This window comes from Lissotriton helveticus, chromosome 1_2 (assembly GCF_964261635.1).
Source record: "Lissotriton helveticus chromosome 1_2, aLisHel1.1, whole genome shotgun sequence".
Lineage (NCBI taxonomy): Eukaryota > Metazoa > Chordata > Amphibia > Caudata > Salamandridae > Lissotriton > Lissotriton helveticus.
In genome coordinates this window covers 328968029-328992880 of record NC_136058.1, presented here as the reverse complement: position 1 = coordinate 328992880, position 24852 = coordinate 328968029, and the positions used below count along the sequence as shown (strand labels likewise).

At 48.4% G+C, this 24852-nt stretch overlaps 1 pseudogene across 1 annotated transcript in view; it reads right to left on the bottom strand.

The window, feature by feature from the left end:
• Nucleotides 1-954: 954 nt before the first annotated feature.
• Nucleotides 955-24852, bottom strand: part of LOC144802910 (uncharacterized) — a 98211-nt pseudogene continuing 74313 nt past the window's right edge. The window contains exon 2 of the transcript XR_013605491.1: nt 955-9059. The product of XR_013605491.1 is annotated as an uncharacterized LOC144802910 (transcript). The remainder of the gene's footprint in view (nt 9060-24852) is intronic.

Sequence of the window (24852 nt, the reverse complement as noted above, 5' to 3'; positions counted from 1 at the left end):
TGCAATCAGGCGATTCCATCATCGTCTGAGTAACCTCCAGAGAGTCCAAGAGTGAGGTGTACTCTTTCGTCAGGTAGGGATCTATGTACTGATACTGACACCAATGCATGGTCTGACCAAACGTGAGTGGCGATTGCCAAAAGAGCCAACTCAAGGGTAGACAGTCAGGGAAACAAAAAACATATATTTGATCCTGGAATGCAACCAGTGAATGTTAGAATAAAAAGTAGAATCCTTTCCCGTGCATGTTGAGCATGCAAGACGTCTACGAATCTCAAATCATCTAGGCCAAGAGACAGGGAAGGTGGGGGATTTATTGTTTGCCAAGTGGGGTGTAATCTATCAATACTGGGCTCGAGGCCACCCTTAAATCTCCCCCAAACACGAGCTTGACAGTGTTGTGTCATGTACAAAAACAACCCACTTATTAGCTTGAGTACAGGAGATGGCAACTCCACCCGGTGTCACACAGCCATAGGCCCATGAGGAAAGGAACTGCAAAGACCGCCAACAGCAAACATGGTCCCGTGCCATCCCCTGACACTTCGCTCTACCAGCTCCGCGAACCCACATGGGCAAATGTGCCCTCTCCACGGGTCACAGAACTACTGGAGTTATGGTGACAGCAGCCATGTTGTTATGATCCACCTTTGGCCGGAAGGAGATTCATCTTCAGGAGTCTTGTAGCAGAATTAGGGGGTGTCCGGGCCCATGCCAATTGCACCTTCAAGTGCAGGAACATCTACTGTGTGCAGACTGTTGGTCTTAGAGGCTCACCTTTGAACCTTTGAACCTGACTGACCAACAGTGTTACAAAAGGATATTCATACCGAAGAAGACCCTAGACATTCATTTCAAGTGTTCTCCATTCACAAATAAGAAAATCACAGAACAGTATACAGAAATTGAGTTAATGAATCAATATTTGAGAATTTATTGTACATTAATGCAGATTTCATGAAAGTGTTACATAAATAGTACGGATAAATACATCAATGACAAAAATGCAAATTAACATTAGTTAATCAATTCATAATTCATTCATAGTAGTAGGGAAACAAGGAACTGCTGCACCAAAAGTATAACTTGCATCTAATATCTAAAAACTACCTTAAAGGATCCATAGTTTAAAAGACCAATGGTTAAATTAAAGTTGCAGAAAAATGTACCAGCAGCTTCCCCCAACCTATGGATGACATGATTTTTTAGGCTAATTACGTCAATTTATAACTTAAAACTCACATACTTGACCAATTCCTCTCTAGTTTATGTACGTTTCATACTTTCGGCCAATTATTACAGAACACACAGGTCATGTGATATTAGGAGGAGGTTATTACATATTTACAGCTTCTCACATTAGCTTTTTAAAAATTATTATTTTCACTTTAAGGGCAAAAATACATTGATAAAAGCAGCTTGGTTAATTGAAATTCTGTTTTCCTTTTTTTGTTTCCTTGAAGTCACACAACTATGTGCACCTCCTTATTCTGCACGTACACACTGTAAGCAAGGGACAGATTTCTTATTAATCAACTAACCAAGACAATTCTCAGTGAACCCAGCCATGTCACACAGACAAGTAGCCATGTGACTACGAAGAAAAAAGCTAATTACCCATGGTAACGATCTTTCTGGTGCATACTCTCATCTGCCTGCAGATTCCTCACCAGCAGAATAATCTCAGGTGCCAATCTGGATCCAGAAACTTCAAGGTTATCACATAGTCGGTAGGAGGCACCTCCAGTGGCAAGAGAAATGAGTGGTGTAGTTGAAAGTTCCACCTCAAATATTTCCCTTTGGCTCCCATCAACAGATACTGGAGGGCACAGAACTGCTGATGTGCATTTTTGAAGAGGCAGAAAAGTCCACATGAGGAGTATCCCACTGGTGAATGTGTCCTGGATTACCTCCAGCGGAATAGGCCACGCATGATTGGCAGGATAAAGTTGCCTGATGCTGTTGGCATTTAGAGACCCCGCTACATGGCTGGTGGTGAGCCAAATCCCGTGGCAGTGTGTCCATGATAAATCTCAATGCTTGGAGGCAAAGGAGATGAGACCCTACTCTACCTTTCTTATTGACATATCACATCGCTGTTGAGTTGACCATCAAGATCTGGATTGACCGACCTTGGATGGAGGGAAGGATGGCACCAGCACCAGCCAAAGAGCATCAACATTCAGATTTGAGTTATCTCTATGAAACACTCTGGCGTTATTCACAGCAGGCCCCATGTGTCATGGGCATGTTCCATCATAACATCATAGGATTATGCCTCAACATACTACAATCACGGGATGTACCTTAACAACTGTTTATGCTATGAATGTATAACTGTCTAAATGTATTACAATCAAATGTACTGGCTATATCTTAATAACCTTGAGTTATTCATAAATTGTGCCTATTATTGCCTGATATGCATCACTATGTCTCATATCCGTGGAAGCTACAAAGATACCGGATCCAATTACACAATACAATGTAGACTCCGGGTTAGTCTTTTTTCACTTGCTCCTCACCAGAGCTCCACCGGCGTACACGAGCGCAACGGTTGAACGTGCAACATCATGTAGATATGAGTAATCGGTATGACACACCTTGGCAAAATCCACACAGGGGCCTTTTGTGACATTACCACATCGTAAGATTATGTTCTAACTACATCACGATCTGTACCGGAATAATTGCTCACACAATGTAATAATATATTACAACCATAATTAATTTTAATAATATTGCTTCATGGGCTGTGCTTAACAATGTGTGTTATTAAACATTATGTCCTTTGAAGCTGCATATACACAGGTCCTTTTAATACAATGCTGACTCCAGGGTAGGATTTTTTCACTTGCTCCCCATCGGAGCTTCACCGGCGTACACGCACGCAAGAGCAACGTTTTATTAACGCCCTCGCTACTTCACACGGTCCTTGACTTGTGTTGGACGCGAAGTGACAACGCCATTTTCCCAGGTGAGAGGCCTCCCCAGAATCAGTGCCAACGATAGATACCGAACATAGGCACCTAATTGAAGTAGGACCTTCTAACTCAGACCTCTCTTTCAGCAGTGACCCCGTTGGCACACGCAAGGAAGAGAATTCATCCTTCCAGCTGGGGTAAGTGATCGCATCTAGCACCATGTCACCCCTACCCCCACTTTACCCGTGACCAGACTCTAATGGCAGTTCTTGTCACCCCAGATGAGACCGCCGCTATCCCGACTGAATCCTTTGCACTAACCGCCAACTGGCAGTGATCACGCGAGTACCTAATCAGGAGAGGATCACTCCCTTCCCTATAGGGTAAGTGTTAATGTCCATAGTACATCCTTGTCCAATTAGTCCGAACTGTGTAGTCTACTAGACTTTAATGACAGCCGCTCCCCATACAGATTAGGAAGCCCCTACTGACCAACATGTGGGATCCAGCTAACTCCATGAGAAATCTTTGGATACATATGACGATGCCCTGCATCGGTTATTGATTACCCTGACTGCCTTGACCTACATAAAGGTAAGTCACTGACAGTGCTATACCAGCACAGTTTTGCTCATTAATTGTTTTAATCTGTGCACTACCCTGACACACTATTGTTTACACCTAGGAGTCTGATAACACCTTGGTACTGAGGTGGTCCTCCCATCCTGAAGAAGACCCGAAGGCTGAGGCCCCCACTTACCACTAGCAATAAGCTGGGTCAAAACATCGACGCTCCCATTAACCCCTCTTGGACCACGAATAACCCTGATTTGTAAAAACGTGCTAAACAGGATTGTATAATTCGTGACATTAGTGATTTATAACTATGTTTAAATACTAAATGTGGCCAAGAAAAAGCGACTGGAAACAGTGAACCAGTCTGTATTGCTCTATGTTTTTTTTTTAAAAATCACAAACCTTTGCTCTTTTCACCCACCTTTCAATTCTCGAGCACTTCTCTCTTGCACGTTCTTAGGAGTGCCCTCCTTATGTACCAAAAGTGTCCAAGTATTAAATTAACCTTTAACTTATTGTTTAAATTTGGTGGAATAAAATATATTATTCCCCAACAAGTTTGTCGGGGTTGTTGCATAATCTGTTGATTGATTGCATTTATTACAGTGAGCAATTGGTGTTCAAGCTCAAGAAAAGGAATTAACGATTATAGGCTTGCTTTGTTCAATACAAATTTAGGTCTAGGACCATTGTTTTCTATAACGAATCATACCCAGGTCCAGTACCATTTTGGGTCACCCCATTCTTTATAATGGCCACCCTGAATTAGAAGCATCTATTACTACCGTAGCCACAGCTCAACGGGGAGCAAAAGCCATCCTGCAACTCAGGTTCATCTTGTTTCCCCACCAAACCACTTCTGCTGCAGAGCTGGGGGAGATTATGATGGGGAGAGACAGGTTTTTCACATCCTAAAGCCACTGCCTGCAGAGGAACCACTGCAGGGCTCTCATGAGCCAAAGTGCACGTGGGACTAGGAGAAAGCAGGAACCCATCAGCCCGGGATTCAGAGGCCCTTCAGAACTGGGATTCATGTGCTGAGTTGGAGAGAAGGAACACATTTTAGAATGTCGGCAATCCGCTGAGGTGGAGAAAAGGAGTGGAGAAGAGTGATGTCCTGTACTGACCCTATGAACTAAAGTTGTTAGGAGGGCTCCAGATCGATTAAGGCAGAAAAAAACAGGCAGCACAGCAGGGCTACTCTTGACTGTACATGGTGAGATACTGCCTCTGGCGATTCAACTTTAATTAGCCCGTCAAACGGGTTGGAGGAAACTGGTATGCCTGACCTTTGCAGATGGGCTGCAACCACTGCCATCTTTGAGGAAACTCTAGGTGACGATGTCAACTTAAACGGGAGCACCACAAACAGGTAGCGCGCAAAACCAACTAAACATGCAGATACCTCAGATGGGACGGCAAGATCAGAACGTGGAAGTGGGCATCCTGCAGTCATATGACACCATTCAATCTCGATTTTCCAACACCAGTAACACTTCAGCTATTGTCTGTCCATTGAACTTTTTTGTTTTTGAGGCAGAAGTTCACTTCTCTGAGGTCCAGGATCATATGCAGAAAGCCATCCATTCATCTCTGACACTTGCACCATAGCTCCTTTCTGTAGGAGTACTGCCTCCTCTTACTGAGAATGGAAAGATACATCCAGGTGGAGTGGGGTGGGGGGGACAGACAAGTGACATGAGGTTGTAGCCTTGTTGTATGAGTTGGAGGACTTACTGATCCAAAGTAACAGCCTTCTGGGCCAGGCGGAAGGAGGACACCCCCATTCACTCATGCTGTGAGTGTGTAAAGATAAGTGAACTAGATCTGCTATCCTGCTGGTGTAGGTGAGGACTCCGACTCTGCCTGTATACTGTTTGACCAGAGGATGTTGCTGCTGCTGGAATTGGAGCTGGTTAGGGTTGACATGGAGAAAAGAGAAATTCCCTCAACAAGCCATGGAAATGCTAAAATTGGTAATAATCTCTTGTCGGAGGTGGCAGTTGAAGTCTCAAGAAGTGGGCTGTAGCTTTGATGGCTTTGAACATCTCTAATGTCAAATCCAAACAGGCATAAACCTGTCAAACGGGAGGTCCATGAGCTTGTCATGGACATAGCATTCCAGCAACAGACGTCATCTTATGATGCCTCAGAATGCTGCATCAGTGGCATCTGTGGCCCGAGGAAGTCTCATATTCATCACAGACTTTCACCCTTTGCTCACGAGGCAGCACATACTTTATAAAAAACATTACTTCACCAGAGGCGTTTATATAAAAGAGGGTTCCTTTATGCTCGGAAACACAAGCCTGGAATAATTCTTGTTCCTTATGTTATGTATCCAGATTTCTTTTCCATAACCAAGGCTCCAGAAATGTGAAACTGTGAGTCGATGAGTCTTAATTCTAGCTCCTAACAGCAGCAATTCTTAACTGCTCAATATTCAATCTTTACTTAACTGTCAAAGCTTCAGAAACCTATTAAGAGCTAAACTTTTCAACATCTCTTTCTCATAGCGAGAATTTTGCCATCATGCACGAATTCTGCCCTTTCAACAATTAGGATTTGATTGAATGATGCTCTGCAAATAAGAAACTCACGAAATATATTTACATAGAATTAATCTAACTGTGACTCATACATAGTTAGTGATGAGCTAGCAAATCTCCCAAGGATCCAGCTCGATGTCGGACATGTGGAGAAGTGCCACTATAGTGGCATCATTTACAGAAACATGCGACGATGGAAAAGAGTATAAATTCTTCTGCATCGGGGATTGTGGAGAAGGGGAGCGGGTGCCATGCACTGCAAACAACTCAAAGTGACAGCTCACCTTTTCTTACTTTCAATTCTACTTTTGGATACAGTTCTCTGGCCGTTGTCACTGAACCAGCAATGTTGCAGAAAATGACCAAACACCACAGTCAGCTGTGACTATACACCAGTGGGCGATTGTTTAATTGTCTGGAGTGCATAGGGATTGTAGGTTTTAGCACTAATCCCTAAAGTTAGTTAAAAACTCCTCACTGGTTCAAGCATTGTTCATAGAGTCTATTTCAGCAAATACAAACCAACACTGTGTCTATTATTTTAGTCCACACTGTTCTAAAAAGTAATGCGCAATCACTGAGAACAAACATTTTTATAATTCAAGAAATAGTTTTTTCTTCTTTTTTGGGAAGTTGGGTCTAAGTTAATCAACTTTTCATCCTCTGGAATTAGAAAGTCCCACATAATTGCAATTTTATCATCTTCTGTAATTCGCTGATGGCTTTGTAGGCATGCTAATCGACTACAGCTCTTCACATATTCACTGCTCCTGATTTGCATTTCTCTGTGCGTGTTTGCTTATGTCTTTGGAGATCTGATAACTGACAAAAGCTTTTCACACATTCATTGCAATGGTATTGCTTTTCCTCTGTATGTGTTCGCTGATGTCTTTGGAGATGTGATAACCTACTAAAGCTCTTTACACAGTCATTGCAATGGTATGGTTTTTCCCCTGTGTGTGTTGGCTGATGTACTTGGAGGTGAGATAACGGACTAAAGCTCTTCACACATTCATTGCAATGGTATGGTTTTTCCTGTGTGTGTGTTCGCTGATGTACTTGGAGGTGGGATAACCTACTAAAGCTCTTCACACATTCATTGCAATTGTATGGCTTTTCCCCTGTGTGTGCTCGCTGATGTCTTTGGAGGTGTGAGAATCGACTAAATTGCTTTGAACATTCACTACAATTGTATGGTTTTTCCCCTGTGTGTGTTTGATAATGTCTTTCAAGGTGTGTTAACCGAGTAAAGCTCTTCCCACATTCACTACAATTATATGTTTTTTCCCCTGTGTGTGTTCGCCGATGCCTTCGGAGAGCTGGTAACTGGCTAAAGCTCTTCATACATTCACTGCACTTAAACGGTTTTTCTCCTGTGTGTGTTAGCTGATGTCTTTGTAGGACAAATAACTGACAAAAACTCTTCACACATTCATTGCACTTGAATGGTTTTTCCCCTGTGTGAGTTCGTTGATGATTCCTTAATGCTGAAGACTGACTAAAACTATTTCCACAATCACTACAATTATATGGTTTTTCCCCTGTGTGTGTTCGCTGATGACGTTCTAGAGTTGATAACTGGCTAAAGCTCTTCATACATTCACTGCACTTAAACGGTTTTTCCCCTGTGTGTGTTAGCTGATGTCTTTGTAGGACAAATAACTGACAAAAACTCTTCACACATTCATTGCACTTGAATGGTTTTTCCCCTGTGTGAGTTTGTTGATGATTACTTAATGTTGAAGATTTGCTAAAACTACTTCCACAATCACTACAATGATATGGTTTTTCCCCTGTGTGTGTTCGCTGATGTCTTTGGAGGTGTGATAACAGACTAAAGCTCATCATACATTCAGTGCAATGGTATGGTTTTTCTCCAGTGTGTGTTCCCTGATGTCTTCGGAGGTGTGATAAAGAACTAAAGCTCTTCATACATTCAGTGCAATGGGATGGGTTTTCCCTGGTGTGTGTTTGCTGATGTCTTTGGAGGTGTGATAACAGATTAAAACTTTGTACACATTTGCTGCATCTGAATGGCTTTTCCACTGTGTGTGTTTGCTGATGCTCTTTTAGGAGTGCTAAATGACTAAAACTTTGCACACATTCAGTGCAATAAAAAAATTCTTCTCTTGTATGAATTGGCTGATGGTGTTTCAATACAGATGACAAACTAAAGATCTCACTGCATGTGTATGATTCTTCTTTCTTGGTTAGTACATCTGGATCGGGGATATATGTGTTCACTTCCCATGAATGTGCTTCCTGAAGAGCCAACATGGTTGATAAAGCACTTGTGTTATTCTCACATTTCCTGTACGGGTTGGTATTTAGGACATTTGATTTCCAATTTAAAAGTAAAGTGCTTACTGGTAAGTAAAGTGGTTACTAAATATTTGCCACACTCATATAAAGTGTCAGGCTTCTTCGCAAGAGATTGTGTCTTTAGATTGGAAAACAGGTTTTAATGCTTAAAAGTAAATATTGATCTTCCTTCTGGTTGGTACAAATTAAGACTGTACTATATATTTTAGCTAGCAGAAATTCGCTTTCCTTTACCCTTCAGTTGTTTGTCTCCACTCCGTTGTGCTTTTCTTTGGTTGCTGTGGTATAGCCAGGAAGAGTATACAAAACACTAAGAGCACTGATTGATGGTCTGTTATTATTTAGGTATCAGAGCACTGCAGTAACCACATCATACCAATTCCATGATCAAAGCTGATGTTTGATACTGGTTTGTTCAAGTGGTGGTTGGTCAGTGTTGTTGTCTTAATAATCTACAGGTCATTTCTTAGTCTTGTAGTGTGGAGGTGCACAGCTCAGATTCTTACACTCATTGAATTGCTCTTGACTGCTTCTTCCAGATCGGTCAGCTCATGTTCAGATTCCTCGGTCGGTGACTGTACTTTTGTTTTCCTGAATACTGGTGCTTGTTATTTTTGACCGTTGTTTTGCAGAGTTAAAGTATTATCTTCAGTATTGATAATCTTTGTGTGGATTCAAGTCTTTTTTCCTGTTGAATGTAAAGAGATTTCAAATTACTAAATACAATTGTAATGGAATATGAATACAGAGTATTTATCTGGTTGTAAAATACATCTCTTTTTTATCATCTTTGAAACTTAGCGAGGTATATTTCACCATACACAAATATTTAACTAAGAGTTTTAAACACATCACATCTTACTTCAGAAAAGGAGGGGATTTACCAGTGTTCACAGAGTAACTTAGTAAAGAAAGGGCGACCATGATTTAGTTATAGACCATACTGTTGAAAAAGAGGGATCAGGATGTACTGCGGATTCTTCAGTTTCAAGAAGTATATAACAATGGTAACTCTTCAGGAAGAATATAACAAACGTAAATACATTCACATACTTCTGTGCTTTCCTGTCTACTATGTATAAGCTAAAGTGGCAACTTAGGTCTTTACCTTTTTGTTTGTTAAGTAATCTTTGCCACTTTCTCAGCCCCAATGGGGGTGGGTACAAGCATTTCTGGTTCTTTCTAACCTGAAAGTTGGCAGCATTATTGTGCAATGAGGTAGATTTTTATTGTCGGGAATTCTGTCTATCTCCCTTAATCTATTGCAACTTTTTAGGGCCTGGTTCTTGTAGGCACACATTATGCAGTAAAGAGATTCCTTAAACTCTCCCATAGGATAATAAAGTTCAGACCTTGTTGCATTTCAAGATGCAGCTTTTTCCAGGGTTCTTTGTAAAACAGAGTGAGAGGTTTATGGTAATGTCCAGCTTTTACATTACGCGCAGAGATAGGGCAAACAAGCTTTGACTTATAAAGTAATATTCAACGATATTAGTAATTTAGGGCTATATGTATGAAGGCAATTTTGCGATCGCAAATGCCGAAATTCTCTGAATTTGTGATGCCTTAACTGCGATGGATGAGGCCAAAAAAAGTGCTATTTGGCCATAAGGAATCGCAAACTACCACCAACTTCAAGTTAGTGGTAATTTGCGATTTCTTTGAAAAATGCACTTTTTTGCATTTTTCAAAGTGCCATGTGGCACACATACATGCACATGTCCTTTTGACACCCTGGCACCCTTGAAATTGCATTCTCAATTTGCGATTCTCTAATTGAGAATCACAAATTGAGAATGTCTTCCCATTCATCCATAGGAATGAATGGGGAGGGATTCCTTAATTGCGAATTGCAATTTGAGATTCTCAATATAGGAATATGTAGGATTCACAAAATTATTTGCAAATCCTACATACATAGCATTTTGCGATTCTCAAATAGCGATTCTCTAAAAATCGCTATTTGAGAATCGCAAAATGTAACTTTCATACATATGGCCCTAAGTCCTTGTTTCAGAGAATCTATGACTGCCAAGAATTTACTTGACAAATCCCCACAGCCAACAGATGTATGCATATTAATCATTTGTTTCCCTTTTACTAACTTTCCAGGATATCTTACTTAACGTTGTTCATTTGGTACCCAAGAAGCTGCTTTGCGACTGAATGGGGCTTTGCCAGAGTGAGAAGAGATGAACAGGTAGGTGCTTATGAGGTACAAACCAAGGAGGTGCACAGGTAGGTGCCTGTGAGGCACAAAGAGAGGAGGAGCACAAGCATATGCTTATGAGGTACAAGCATAGGTAGGTGCTATGAGGTTAAAACAGAGGAGGTTTACAGGTAGGTGCTTATGAGTTACAAACAGATGAGGTGAACAGGCAGGTGCTTATGAGGTATAAACAAACGCAATACATATGTAGCTGCTTATGAGTTATAAACAGAGGAGGTGCACAGGTAGGTGCTTATGTGGTATAAACAGAGGTGGTGCACAGGTAGGTGCTTGTGGGGCAAAAAGAAAGGAGGAGCACAAGTAGGTGCTCGTGAGGCAAAAACACAGGAGGTGCACAGGTAGGTGGTTGTAAGATATAAACAGAGGAGTTTAGCAGGTAGGTACTCATGACGTACCAAGGAGTGCACAAGGAGATGCTTGTGAGGTATAAACAGAGGAGATGGACATGTAGGTGTGTATGAGGTACCAACAGAGGAGGTGCACTGGTAGGTACAAACGCAGGAGATGCACAGGTAGGTGCTTATGAGGTACAAACAGAGGAAGTGCACAGGTAGGAGCATATGGGGTACAGACACAGGAGGTGCACAGGTAAGTGTTTATGAGGTACAAACTGAAGTGGTGCAGAGGTAGGTGCATAGGAGGTATAAACAGAGGACTAGATCTGTGAAGACCTAAGAAACAAGAAGACAACCCTGTAGGAAACTGCCTTCGCACCAGCCCTACCGGCCTGTCTCAAACTTCTGCAAACCTGCGGCCTGTATTGCAGCCAGCGACCTCTGAAAGCCTTAGGAGGACTGCTGCCTTCGAAAAAGACTCCAATCTCCTGTGGACAGCAGACCTGTCCAGGAGAAACAGATGCCGGGGTTCCAGATGGGACTGCAATCCCTCCCCACTCTGCACCAGACGCCCATGGCCCGAGTTTCAGTGGCTCTCCTGTGCAGTTTAGTCTCCCAGTGATCCTGACTTCATTCTCGGCATTGGCTGACCTCTCCTGACTCCATGCCGGCGCCTACAGTGTGAATCCAGAGGCTCCCCCAACCGCAACCTGCTCCAGAAAGAAGACTCCGAAGTCGAAAGATATCCCTGCACCCGAAGCCCCTGGGCCTTGGTGAACTAAACTGATGGTGCCCCCAAGACCCCCTACATCTTTTCTTACCTTGTTGCTGTTGTTGGTCTACCTCCTGCAACCTCCGGTGCCATGCCTACAACCAGTTTGCCAAAAGAAGAAACTCCATTAAAAAGCGTTGGGCGCCTGACGCTGAATTTGCACCCAGCACCCGGCCGCCCCTGTGCCGCTGGTGGTGTATGTTTGTTGCTATTTCGTAAATATCCCCACCCCCCTATGCTTGCGCTAACCCCCAAAGCTTGGCCCCTGCAACCGATTTACCTACCGGCAAGTAGTGTGGTGCCAGGAACCCTCAGTCTCCACTGAAAAGCATTGGGCCGAACTCGGATTTTTACCTCTGCACCCGATCACCCAAGTGCCGCTGGTAGTGCAGTTTTGGTACTTAACTGCCCCATGCCCCTTGCTGACTTTTGGTCCCGAAGAGTGGAATTGCAAGTGCATTACTTAACTGTTTAACCGCGATATTGTTTTCCGCATAGTATAACATCGAACTGTTCTGAAAAGTTTCTAAGTGTCGATGTTTCAAAGTGAAAAGTATTTTTATTTCAAAATGTACTTATCATATTGCGAAGGTTTTGGTCTTAAAATAAAATACAAACAGTATATTTTTCTAAAATTGGTCTGGAGCTCCCTCTTGAGTCATGTGTCCATTATTGGTCAATGTTGTGCACTAAATGTTTTACACTCCTCCGTGTTAGACCTAAGGCTGCTCGCCCACACTACCACTAACAGAGCACTTTGGGTTTTACATTGAGCCCTGTACACTTTTGGGGAACCTCTGGACTGTGCACAGTATACAACCTAGTGGTAATACCATATACAGAGCCAGCTTTCCTCATTGGTGGCGCAGCAGTAGGGTACAAGACTGACATTTGCTGTAGCACTTGATTAATAATTGATTTCACTTGAGGAAATCCAAAATTGTCTTTAGACAGGATTTTTATCAATTTTCGATTTATCTCCCCAAATTTATTAAAAATAGTGTTAGGTTCTAGGTTAAATCCCCCACTGTTTAGAAACTTAAAAGTCTGTAAAGTAGTTAAGCCTTTGAAGTGCTTACACGTTTTTCTAACCTCTAAGATCCCACTTACTTTAAAAACACCATGACTGATACTGCAGGGACCAGCCAGGAGCTCAACCTATGTTCCTATGAACATCTAAATGTTTCTCAACTTGAAGATTTGTGCAAAGCATGGAAACTTGCCATGGGTCCTAAAGCCACCAAAGCCCATCTCCAGCAGTTGCTGGCAGATAATGACAAGGCCCTGGCAAGTCAAACTTCCACCAATGAGAGAGAAGAGGAGGTGGAGGACATGGATTCCATCATCACTCCCTCAGATAGAAACACCTCTGGTGGAAGTGACCCAGTAATGTCCCAGATGAGGTAGATACTGTAGATGCAGATCTTCAGAAACTGGCCAAGAGGAAAGAGGCTAGAATCTTGGCCACAGAAAAAAGAAGGGAGTTGAGTTGGGCGTAGGACCCATCTCTGTTGGCAGCAAAATAACAAAAATGGAGGTAGACTTTATTGACTCCAAAATTCTCAAAGGGATTGTCCCTAAATACTTTGAGGGTGATAGTATCACTAAGTGCTTCATTGCATTTGAGAGAGCCTGTCTCGGTAGACAGGTCTACAGCAAGCTGTGCAGTGGTATCCTGTGGAAATGTTCTCAGGAAAGTGCATGGATAGACTCCTGACAATCAATGGAAAGGATGCTACATCCTATGACCTCATGACGGTAACCCTGATTGAGGGCTTTAGATTCAGCAGGGAGGACTATAGGATCAGATTCAGGGAGGCTAAGAAAACCCAAGGCCAATCCTGGGTAGATGTGGTAGATTACTCAGTGAAAACACTAGGCGGTTGGTTAAATGGTAACAATGTACCTGAGTTTGAAGGGTAGTATAATTTAATTATGAAGGAGCACTTTTTAAGTAATTGCCACCAAGAGAAAGTACATCAAGTCCTGGTAGACCTATGTCCACTTTCTACTTCAAGAATTGGGGATGAAAACAGACCATGGGGTCAAGACAAGGATCCCCAAAACTAACACTGGTGGGGGAGACTAAAAGAAAGAGGCCAAAACCCACCCCCACTCCCCCTCCCAAGGGAAAGAGAGTAACCCTAAAAATAATCAAGAGTATTCTACAGGCTTCCCAAAACATGCTCAGTAGGGTGGCCCAGAGTCTGTACACAGTCTAAGGGTGGCTGCCAGGGGAAGAACTGGGATCCCAACAAGGCTTGGTGTCATGATTGAACAGCACTAGGACACCGAACTGGAGACCTAGCTGTTAAACTAAGTAAAATGCCTCTAATCCACCTGCAGTACCTGTAGTTGCTAACATCCAGATAGGATCTCAGGAGTGGCCTGACCATGTCAGTAGCCCGAGAGGCAGGCTCAGTTTGTGAAGCCTGGCCAGCTCATATGAAACAATTCAGGCAGTTCGCCAAGATTAATGGGTCCAGATTAAAGGCCTTGAGGGATACTTGGGTTAGTATCACCATGGTGACTCAGCAACTAATGCACTCAGATCAGTACCTGATTGGAAGATCCTATTCAGTCACCAATGCTGAGTATCACCACAGTCCATCCCATGACTATGGTCAATTTGGACAGGGGCGGCGGTGGAGGGGGGTAGTTGGACAAAAAGAAGTAGATGTGGCCCCCACTGTCCCTGTAGATTGTCTGCTTGGAAATGATTTGGAGATTTCCCTTTGGGCTGAAGTGTAACTGAGGACCCATGGCAGCATGAAGGGCAGAGCTGTCAGTGAAAAAGAGGCGCTGGATACTGGAAGAATGGCAAACACAACAAGATGATGGGTGGAGTGCTGAAACCTTTCAACCACTCACCCCCAGTCACAGATCTGGGTTTAATCCATCATTCTTTTGCTCACTATGCTACCTCAGTTTGGACCCAGCCATACGCACATCAGTCTTGACCCTGTTCCTTATGGGGACAGTCCAGCCTGAGCTGCAAGTTCAGGCCCTCCCGGGACCAGAAACAAGCATCTTGACACCCGTTCCGGTGTATTACCCTAGGAGGTGTGTCTACCGCTGCCAACTCCACCACTAAGGTGGGGGAGGCGAGGTGAAGCAGATCTTTTAGTCCCTGCCCTCTTGACGATTGGGAGATCCATCCAATCAGGGACAAGTCTAAGCCCCCTCCCATAGGAGGGTAGTATAATAATGGGTGTGTCACCCTAGGTAAGGTGCCAATTGGCCCTACCTACATATAGTATTTAGGTGGCTCTCCCAGACTTAGAAACGACAACTGCGGCAACCTAAGAAACAAGAAGACCTCCCTGCAGAGAAGACGATGACTGACTTGGCCCCAGCCCTACCGGCCTGCCTCCAGCTTCTGCGAACCTGCGACCTGTCTTGCAACCAGCGACCTCTGAAAACCCTGGGAGGACTGCTGCCTTTGAATAAGAATCCAACCTCCCGTGGATAGCGGACCTTTCCAGAAGAAACTGACTCCAAGGTGGGGGGCGTGGCCAACTAGCCAGCATGGCGGACGTGTCCTGCTAGAGCTCCGACACTGAACCCCTTAGTTATTCTGAATTTTATCCTAAAAAGCGTCACTGTGCCTGTAAAACATCGAGCGGGCGCGGGAGGCGATGCGGAGCCTGGGAAGACCTGAAATCTGAAGCTACAGAGGCAACACTCGGCGGAGTGCAGCAGAGGTGCGGCTTCGCCCACGGAGAGGCGCAAAATTGTCCCGGGGCCCGGCGACCGTTGGGCGGCTGAGAGCTGACGCCGCTGTGCATTGAGGTGTTGGGCATCGCTTTCAGCACGGGTAAAAAGCCTCGCTGTGCTGGGCAAGGAGTGTCGATTGGCAAGTTACTGGGCTCCGAGACCCAGCGCTGCTGGCAACTGCCGACGGAGCGAGAAACCCGGAGAGAGGACTGAAGCGGGGCCTGGGATAGAGCGGCTGTGACCGGAGCGGCGGCGGACCAGAGCCGGTACCGGTGAGAGGGCGGACCGGAGGTGGGGCGGCCCCCGGAGCGCTGTCCCCCGACATATGCGACCTGTGGGGCTCTGAGGGCTCGCCGGTTCGCACTGCTACGGACCTGAGTGCAACGGAGGGCTGCAGCGTCAGACACGACTACTGGCCGGTGAGGAGCGGGACCCGGGGCGGATCGGGGAGCCCCGTGGCGGTGCTGGTGCGTGAGGGCACGAGAGCAGCTTAGTGACGCCAAGAGCGGCAGCAGAGGAGTTGTGAGGCTTGCGGAGATGAGACGGGTGGTGGAGAGCGGAGGCCTGCCGGGATGTTGCTGCAGGGTGAGGGGGCGCCCTCGGAGCTCTGCCTGCTACTGTACAACCGCAGGTAGGTCTGCCTACCTGGAGATCACACACGGACAGGAACACTGCACCATGGGGCATCTGTAATGGGAGAGTAGGCCCGCCAGCGACTGGGCACGACCATCATCACCCTCTGAGGCACTTTCAAGGCAACACGGTTGGCAACTCACTCACGAGCGGGTATTGGAGTCCGCGCTAACACCGATAGCATGGGCTGGTGAAGGGATTGGACTGACACGGAGATCTGGGCCCGCGCCGGAGAAGCGCGACTCAGCACGGCAGAGGGCACGAGAGAGGCAACTGGGCCTGTCTGCACTGGCAATCGTTGGTACACCTTTCCAGGCCTCGAGTGGGTGGCTACTGGATGACTGACTGGTTGAGCTGTTGCACCCAACCAAGTGAGGTGGGAGAGGTGGAAACGGGCTGCGGACGGTGCCAGACGGCTGAGACCTGCTCCGTCGACTCCTGGGCGCCGCAACGCGAGGGCTGCGACACCAAGTCCGTGGCTGCCGAGGACCGGGCGCCATCTTGCGACACGGGTTGTCGCCCCTGCCTTGCAGTTGAGAAAACCCCCTCGAGCAGCGCGGTCTGAGCCGTATGTAACGGAGACACCAGAAGCCTGTGCCCTGAACTGGGCTATCATATCTGAGAAACCGCGGCCGCACTGCACAGAATTGCTGACTTGGAGAGATTGCAGTTAGCTGGCGCGGAGGCCTGCGAAAGGTGGCCCCAGAAGCAAGTGTTCAGAAAGTCCACCCTTTGCGGCAAAGAGGCGAAGCGGAGCTGCCATGAGAGACGCCCGCTGTGCTGACAGGAGGCGTTGGACGCCTGGACCCTGCTGCGCGGCCGCCCGGCGGAGATAAGTGCCATCCCGCTGCGGTCGGAGCTATAATGGGCCGAGTGAGGAGGCCTCCTTCCTAACCCTCGAGCAGTGACCGGTCACAAGGGAGCGGACTGTTGGCGATAAGTGCGGATGCCTACCGCGCAACAACTGGTAATGGGCAGGCTCAGAGACAAATCCAAACAATGACAACAAGCGGCTGAATATCCCGACTCGCCCCACGGGCACCAGAGCGGCAGCATGGGGCCGACTGCTACCATAGCTGGTAAGATGGATACTGTGCTGGCGGTAGTGGAACAAATCGGAAGCACTCTGGAGCAAACTAAAGCTTCGCTGGAGGCCCGGATCGATAAGGTCACCTCAGACTTTACCCTCTTGCACGCCGACCACCGCAAGCTATTGGAGTCGGTTGCCACGCAGCGGCAGTCACTCCAAGATCTGCAACCGCTGGTGCAAACTCATACCTCTGCACTTCAGGATATCATGGACAGGATGCATGTACTGGAGGACCGCATCAAGGATGCGGAAGTGCGCTCCCGGCGCAACAATGTGCGGGTGGTTGGCCTGCCGGAGGGCGAAGAAGGGAAGGACCCGGAGCGGTTCACCGAGAGTTGGTTGCAGGAGATCTTACCCCCTGGGGTGCTGTCCCCACACTTTGTGGTCGAGAGCGCACACAGGGTGCCAGCGCAGGTGCCCAAACCCGGTGCCCGGCCACACCCGTTCCTCTTTAAGCTCCTAAATTATCACGACCAAGATGTGGTGCTGCGTGAGACTAGAAAGCTAGAAGAACACAGTGCGCAACAGTCGCATGATGCTCTTTCCGGATTACACGGCAGCAGTACAGAGGCGGAGGAACACGTACATGGCAGTGAAAAAGACACTGAGGGAACTTGGGCTGCCTTACTCCTTACTATTCCCCTCTCGTCTCCGAGTGATCTCTACGGATGGAGCCCGATTCTTTGATGCCCCATCGGATGTCTGGGACTGGCTGGAAGCGACTGGTCAATGGGCGGGGGAGCGGCCTATGGGCTCAGAAGACGGCGGGTGGCAGGAGCAGCGCTCGAGGAGGCGCAGGAGGAAAGGGGGCCGCCGCGGCCCGGGTCGCGCTGCACCTAGCCCGGATAAACTGAGACTGGAACGACAAGGCGCACTAGACGCGGTTGCCACACTAGGAAAGATGAACGATGCCGGCCGCATGGACTCCCAGCTGCGCAGAATTCTGGAAACTAGTGGCTCCTCATCCCCGTCCACAGTACTCTCCGAGGACATGAACATGCCTGTAGTGACACCCCAAACGGCTGACCAACTCATGTAACTATCTGGTGCCTCACAAAGGCCCAATAGGGGCCCCTGCCCCTGAGCACACTGCTTATTGTATCCTTTATGTACTGGCAAAGTGCCTGGTGTTACGTCAGCAGTGGGAAAGGGGTGGGGTCCTGCCATGTATGCACATGCTGTTAAGAGTTGGAACCTAGTCTGGCACATGTGGGAACGGCAGCTGGCCTGCAACGGACGGAGTTGGGCGTTGGCTCCGCTCCCGGGCTCTGCTACCGCTGTCCCGTACCGGCCCTATGCGCTTACCCGCGCTAGACTCCTCTTGCGCTGTTAGATCACCCAGGGGTTTGTGACTGGGGCGGGAGCTACTTGGGCTGTTGGCGACACACTCACCCAGACAGTCACTGCGCTGACATGCCACCTTCCTTGAGGGGGGATCTTGTTGAAGTTTGGACGTACCCCCACCGGGGCCTCGCCCTTTTAGTTGTAATGTTCTTTTTCATTGTTTCCTGTTTAACATGCGGCACATGCACCTCCCCTCCCCTAGATGCTGTCCTCTTCCCCCCCCTGGAAGTGCTCCCCTGGCAACACGAGGGCGCAACATATGCAAACACATGACACACACCAATATACTGACTTGGAATATCCGCGGTATGCACACACCGTCACGGCGCTACTCAGTCTTCTCCTATCTACAACGCCACGGGGTGGGGATCACCCTTCTTCAAGAGACACACATGACGCAGGTTGAACTTGACAAGCTCCGCAGGCGCTGACGGGGACAAATTCATGGCACCGCCTTCTCTGCGCACGCGCGCGGCACGCTGATATGGGTGAGAGCAGGTGTCCCATTCATTTGCAAGGACGTGAAAGTGGATCCAGAAGGAAGGTATTGCTTACTGCGGGGAAGGTTAAATGGTCAGGAAGTCCTGCTGGGATCCCTTTATGCCCCAAACACGGACCAGCCCTCTTTCCTAGCGGCTCTGAACCAGGTCCTCCATCCATATATTGGCCTCCCCTTGTTATTAGGAGGGGACTTCAACATGGTGCTAGACGTAAGGCTGGATCGTTCCTTTCCCCCACTCCGAGCTGCGGCGGTGACGTCCAATGCGCAAGCTCGAGCGCTGGGAGGTGCAACACCCCACGGACAGAGTGGATTCCTTTTACTCCTCAGTGCATGACCTACATGCCAGGTTAGACCGGATAGTTGGCACCCATTGCTGCTCCCTCTGCTTGCCGACTCGGAATACCTGGGGAGAACACACTCCGATCATAACCCCCTATGGTTTGGACTTAATTGGGAGGCAGACCGCTCACCTGTGCCTACGTGGAGGCTGCAACCTGCTGCACTCGAGGATCCAGAGTTTCGCTCCTCGTTGGGCACAGCTGTCCTTGATTACTTTGAGGTTAACGAGTGGTCTGCAAGTAGCGCTGCAGTGGAATGGGACGCACACAAAATAGCCATCCGGGGACACTGCATGGGAGCCTCATGGAACATATGCAAACAATTGTCCACTTCCCTCACATGCCTGGAAAACACGCTCCTACAGTACGAGAGGGAGGGCGAAGGGACCGGGGACCACGCACACATGCTGAGCGACCTGCGCGCTAAACATGCAACCCTTATGGAACAACTACGGTGCCATAACTATGCGGCAGACACAGCTAGAACGCACGCCAAAGCGGATAGGGCCAGCCGACTCGTGGCCTGGTTGATACAAAGAGAGGGTCGGGGTGCCCCAATTGGAGCTCTGCACATTGCGGCGGGGGAGCTGGTATACACGCAGCGCGAGATTCATCGGGCTTTGATTGGACACTACACGCAGCTGTATAGAGCGCGCGGCACTGGCCCCAGGCATGCGTTAGGAAACTTTCTAGATGAAGTCACCTTACCTATGGTCTCGGACGAGCAACAGGGTGATCTCAATACGCCCCTCACGCTGGAGGAGGTGGGTGATGCGGTCCAGGCTCTCGCGACTGGGAAGACACTGGGCCGGATGGCCTGCCTGCCGAGTGGTATAAGGTCTACAGAGACACCCTGGCGCCCTTCCTCCTTCGCATGTATAACGCAGCAATTGATGAGGGCTCACTCCCCCTGTCCATGCGGGAGGCTTTCCTGGTATCGCTGCCTAAGCCGTATAGAGAACCAACGGCACTGGGTTCATACAGACCACTGGCAATGCTCAATGTCGATTACAAAATGTTGGCAAAGATGCTTGCTGAAAGGCTAGCACTGGTGGTTCCGCATCTTATACATACTGATCAAAACGGGTTTGTGCCGGCGCGGTCCATATCCTTGAACCTAAGGCAGTTCTTTAGAATAGCGACTGAGGCACCAAAGGAATGGCCCAGAGTGGGCTGCCTAATGCTCGACCTTGAAAAGGCTTTTGACTGCCTGGAATGGGGGTATCTGGCCGAAGTACTGTTACGTTACAGGTTTGAAGCGGACTTCCTGCAAATGGTTGGCCTCCTCTACAAAAACCCTATAGTACGCGTGCGACTGGGCCCTTACATCTCCGAAGCGGTGGGCAGAGGCACCAGGCAAGGTTGCCCCCTGTCGCCCCTGCTATTTGCATTGGCGATAGAGCCTCTGGCGGCGGCAATGCGACAGACCTTAGATGCCTGAATCCCTCTGGGAGACGCAACACACCAGGTTTCGCTTTATGCTGATGACTTGCTGTTATTTGTGCGAGACGTGAATTGTATGCCGGAGCAGCTAGCCCAACTGCTGAGTGAGTTCGCAGAAGTCTCGGGACTTCGGGTAAACGTAGCCAAGTCCTGTTTATATGCGTTCGATAATGGGGTGGAGGACCCGGAGTACTGCCTGGGGGGCACGAGAGTTCAATGGAGGGCTGGTACCTTTAAGTATCTGGGGATACAGATCTATCACCAGCCAGCTGACCTGTTCGAAGGCAACCTGGGGCGGGCGGTGACGGCGCTCAGGTCTCAGATAGGCTTTTGGTCCACGCTTCCGTTGACGAACACGGGCAGAGTAGTCCTGGCCAAAATGGTCATGCTCCCCAGGCTCCTGTACTACTTTGTAAATCGGCCAGTATTCATTCCGGCCCCCTTCTTCTCAAAACTCAACGCGGTCCTGAGAGACTTCATCTGGGGCACGTCCCGGCACCGGCTAGCGATGACGAAACTGTTTCTGCCAACGGACAAGGGAGGACTAGCCGCCCCTTGTTTTGAGCACTACTACCTGGCCGCACAGCTACAATGGGTTGCCCGCTGGCTGACAGATAAGGGTAGGGAAGACACTGCTACGATCGAGCCACCGTGCTCCCTGTGCCGTGTCACCAAGCACTTCCACCCGTTGACAGCGCCTGAGAAGCCCAAACCGCTGCTACTGGCGATAGCATACACAAATGCTTTCGTAGAGCCCTGTTCCTCACACGTAAGGTGCCCCCGTACGCGCCTGCTATACCCTTGAAGGGCTCCCGAGGAGGTGAGGGGCTATTAGGCGCCGCATGGAGGGAAGCCGATGTCCAGACGCTGGGAGATCTTTTCAGAGATGGAGCACTAGTGGCTTATGAGGCACTGGCATTTAAACACCATTTCAGTAAATAATTAAGACACAACACATAATAAAAATCAAACACCAATTTATAAAATGACACCAAAATGACAAAAATCCAATGTAGGGAACCGGAGATATGAATTTTCAAAGATTTAATAAACTATAGCACTTAGAAGATTATAGCACCATATTGTGATACCTACTCGCGATAGACCGGGGCAAAGTCAAAGTTTCAGGCTGGGCGCGATGGAGCCCTGAGCAGCTACAGCCCCCGGCAGGCCCAGGTCCAAGTTTCTACCTTCACACTTCGAAACTTTTCTGGAGCTTTTTCTCTCGAGGCCCCTTGAAGCTCCCAGGCAATCCGGATCCGGTGAGGGTTCGCCGGCTTGACTTGTGACGAGGTCCCAGTGAACTTCCCTGGAGCTGAATTAGAAAATATTTCAAGTTTGCTGCAGCGGGCCAAACCAGGAATCCAGGCCCACACGCGATGGAAGGCAGGCTGCTTGGCTCTCGCTGTTGCTCCCGGTCGACTTTTCTACGAGCGGACTTCGAAGCTTTTCTGGAGCTTTTTCTCACGGGGTCTCCCGATGCTCCTAATGTAGCCGGATCTGATGAGGGTTCGCCGGCTTCAGAATTTCTCTAGTCCCGGTCAGTCTCTGGAAGTCAATTCTATGGACCTTTTAGCGGGACAAACCTGGTTGGCTCGGCCGGCTCGTGGTTGAAGGCAGGCGGCCTGGCTGGCCAGGTTGAGTCGGTCCCTCTATGGAGCTTTTTTTCAAAGTTAGTCCAAACTTCTTCCTGAAGCTCCTCAAGAGGTTCCAAAGTGTCTCAAACGTACCCCAAGGGTCTGGAAGCTCCAAGATGGGCCTTAAAAGTAGAGGACTTCAGTTCCAACAATCCACTGGTCCAAAACCTTTGCAAATCCACTGATGAGTCTCCAAGGTGTAGATTTAGATGGTGATGTTCCAGTTGAGCTTCTTTTAACTTTAGCTTTCAGGGAGTCCACTCTTTAGTTCTTTTCCAGCGAGATAATCTACACAGTTGCAGTTTCAGATGGTGCAGTCTTCATAGGTCAGGCCTTAGATTTCCTTGCACAGCAAAATCTTCTCAGCAAGGCACTTCTTGCTTCATTCAGTTTCAAGCAGCAGATCTGGAGGGCTCTGCTCCTCTGAGATACTTATTCAAAATGATCTGGGTCAACCAACAGGTTACTTCTGACCAATGAGAGCAGGGTAACTACTCATAGTTATAACCACATCCTGTGGAGTGTGGCATTATTTTGTCGCAGAGTGCATCAAATCTTCCAAATCAATAATGGCTGATTTTCCAGCGAGGAGGTAAGAGCTGGCTGAACACACCACCTAGGATGGCTTATTTCCATGAACTCCCCCCCTACCATCTGCACATACCTTCCTTAAGCCTAGCACTGACTCTGGGTAAAGAGTGTAATGGTGAAACTGAAACCCAGGCCTCCCCCCTGCCTTTAAAGAGCATGGTTTATGACTCCACCCCCTGGCCTGGCATTCCTACAGACCACCACACTGCCCTCCTAGCAGAGTTGTTAACCCCAGGGGTTCTTTATCACCTTTTCAAAGCAGCCTGGCTAATCCACTTAACTCTGACCAAACAGGGCAGACCACTGGAAGGCTGAATATGAACTTACAAACAAGAAAGTCTTATAACTTCTTTTATGTACACTTAAGGAGAAACTCAACAATATTCTATTGTTGGATTTACTACTACCATTCTGGGAAGTCTTTGAATGATCTGGCTAGTCCTCTCCTATCAATATTTATTAATCAATAACTTCCCACCATGTTAACCGATGGGCCATGGGGTTTGCAATGAGAAAAATTACTTGGGCCAGTTTTCTAGTACCCGGGCTTACACATTATAATAATATATTTGCCTAATTTCTACAAGACCCCCACATCCTGTGCAACTAGGGGAGACTTTAGGGGTTCTGAATCTGCAGAAATATTGCAGATCCTCCTTACCCAGCACTCCTAGCATCAAAGTCAAATTTGAGCAGCACTTTAACACAATGTGGGGAGTGAAATGTGAAATTTCACTTTACCCAGGCATATAAAAACTCTATTTATAAGGGTGTACCTTATTTATAACTAACCCCCACCCCTGGGATACCTGTGGGAGACCCTGGCGGTCCCTAATATGCCAAAACATTGTAGGTTTTCTATTTTTAAGTGGCCTGCCACCTAAGTTGAGTTTGGGCACAATTTACTGTTTAAAAGCAGTTCTGGAAGGGGGCATGGCCAAGATGGCGGGATGAGCGGTCGCACTCTCCGCGAGCTCCCGTAAACCTGGGCCCCTGAACCACTAATCTCTGCAGATCTCCCCCCACAACGGCTAGAGATCTGCGACGGAAGTTGGGAAACACCCAGCGACGCTGCCCGGAGCGCTGATCGATCCCGTGGCTGCAGCGGCGGAGCCCCAGGAGTGCAGCCGGAGGCAGAGACGGCACGGTGAGACGGCCGGGAACCGAGGCCCGTGAGGGTCGCGGTGACATAGAACCGAGCCGGAGGCGTCTCAGAGCGGTACGGTCCGCCCAGCAGTGGAGGTCGACCCTGCCCGAATCTCCGGCAAGGCCCAGCAGTGTGGGAACACCCGGTGTCCGGGAGCGGAGGAACCGGAGCGGAGGCCTCGGCGTGGGCCGCTACGCAACGCCGGGGACGCGGCCTATCAGTGAGGCCCCAGCTGCGCGGACCTCCCCCCGTCTGCCGATGTTCGATGTCGAAAGGTGCGGACACACTGAACGGATCACCCAACGCACCAGGGGACCCCTGACCCGCAGTGACGGAGCCCTGGGAGAGCAGCTGAGGGTAGCGGCGGCACTGGGGTGAGGCCCAGATTTGGCGGGACGCGGTGGTCGAGTCCTGGGGCGGAGCAGATCGCCCTGCAGCGGGAACGTGACCCTGCTGCAGCCCCCGGTGGACTCTGCGGCGAGCGGACAGCTGAGGGTGGGGATCAGACGAACCAAGCACAGGACCCAGCGTTGGACCTACACGCAGGGCCAAGGACGGGGCCTACCAGCAGCGCGGCCCCGGCTCCAGAGCGTGGCGAGAAGGCAGCGAGCCTCGCTGGGGGTGTAAGTGGGGGCACACAGCCGGGACGAGGAGGCCTACGGAGGGCAGGCGGGCCTCGGGCGCGGCTCCGGTACGCCACCG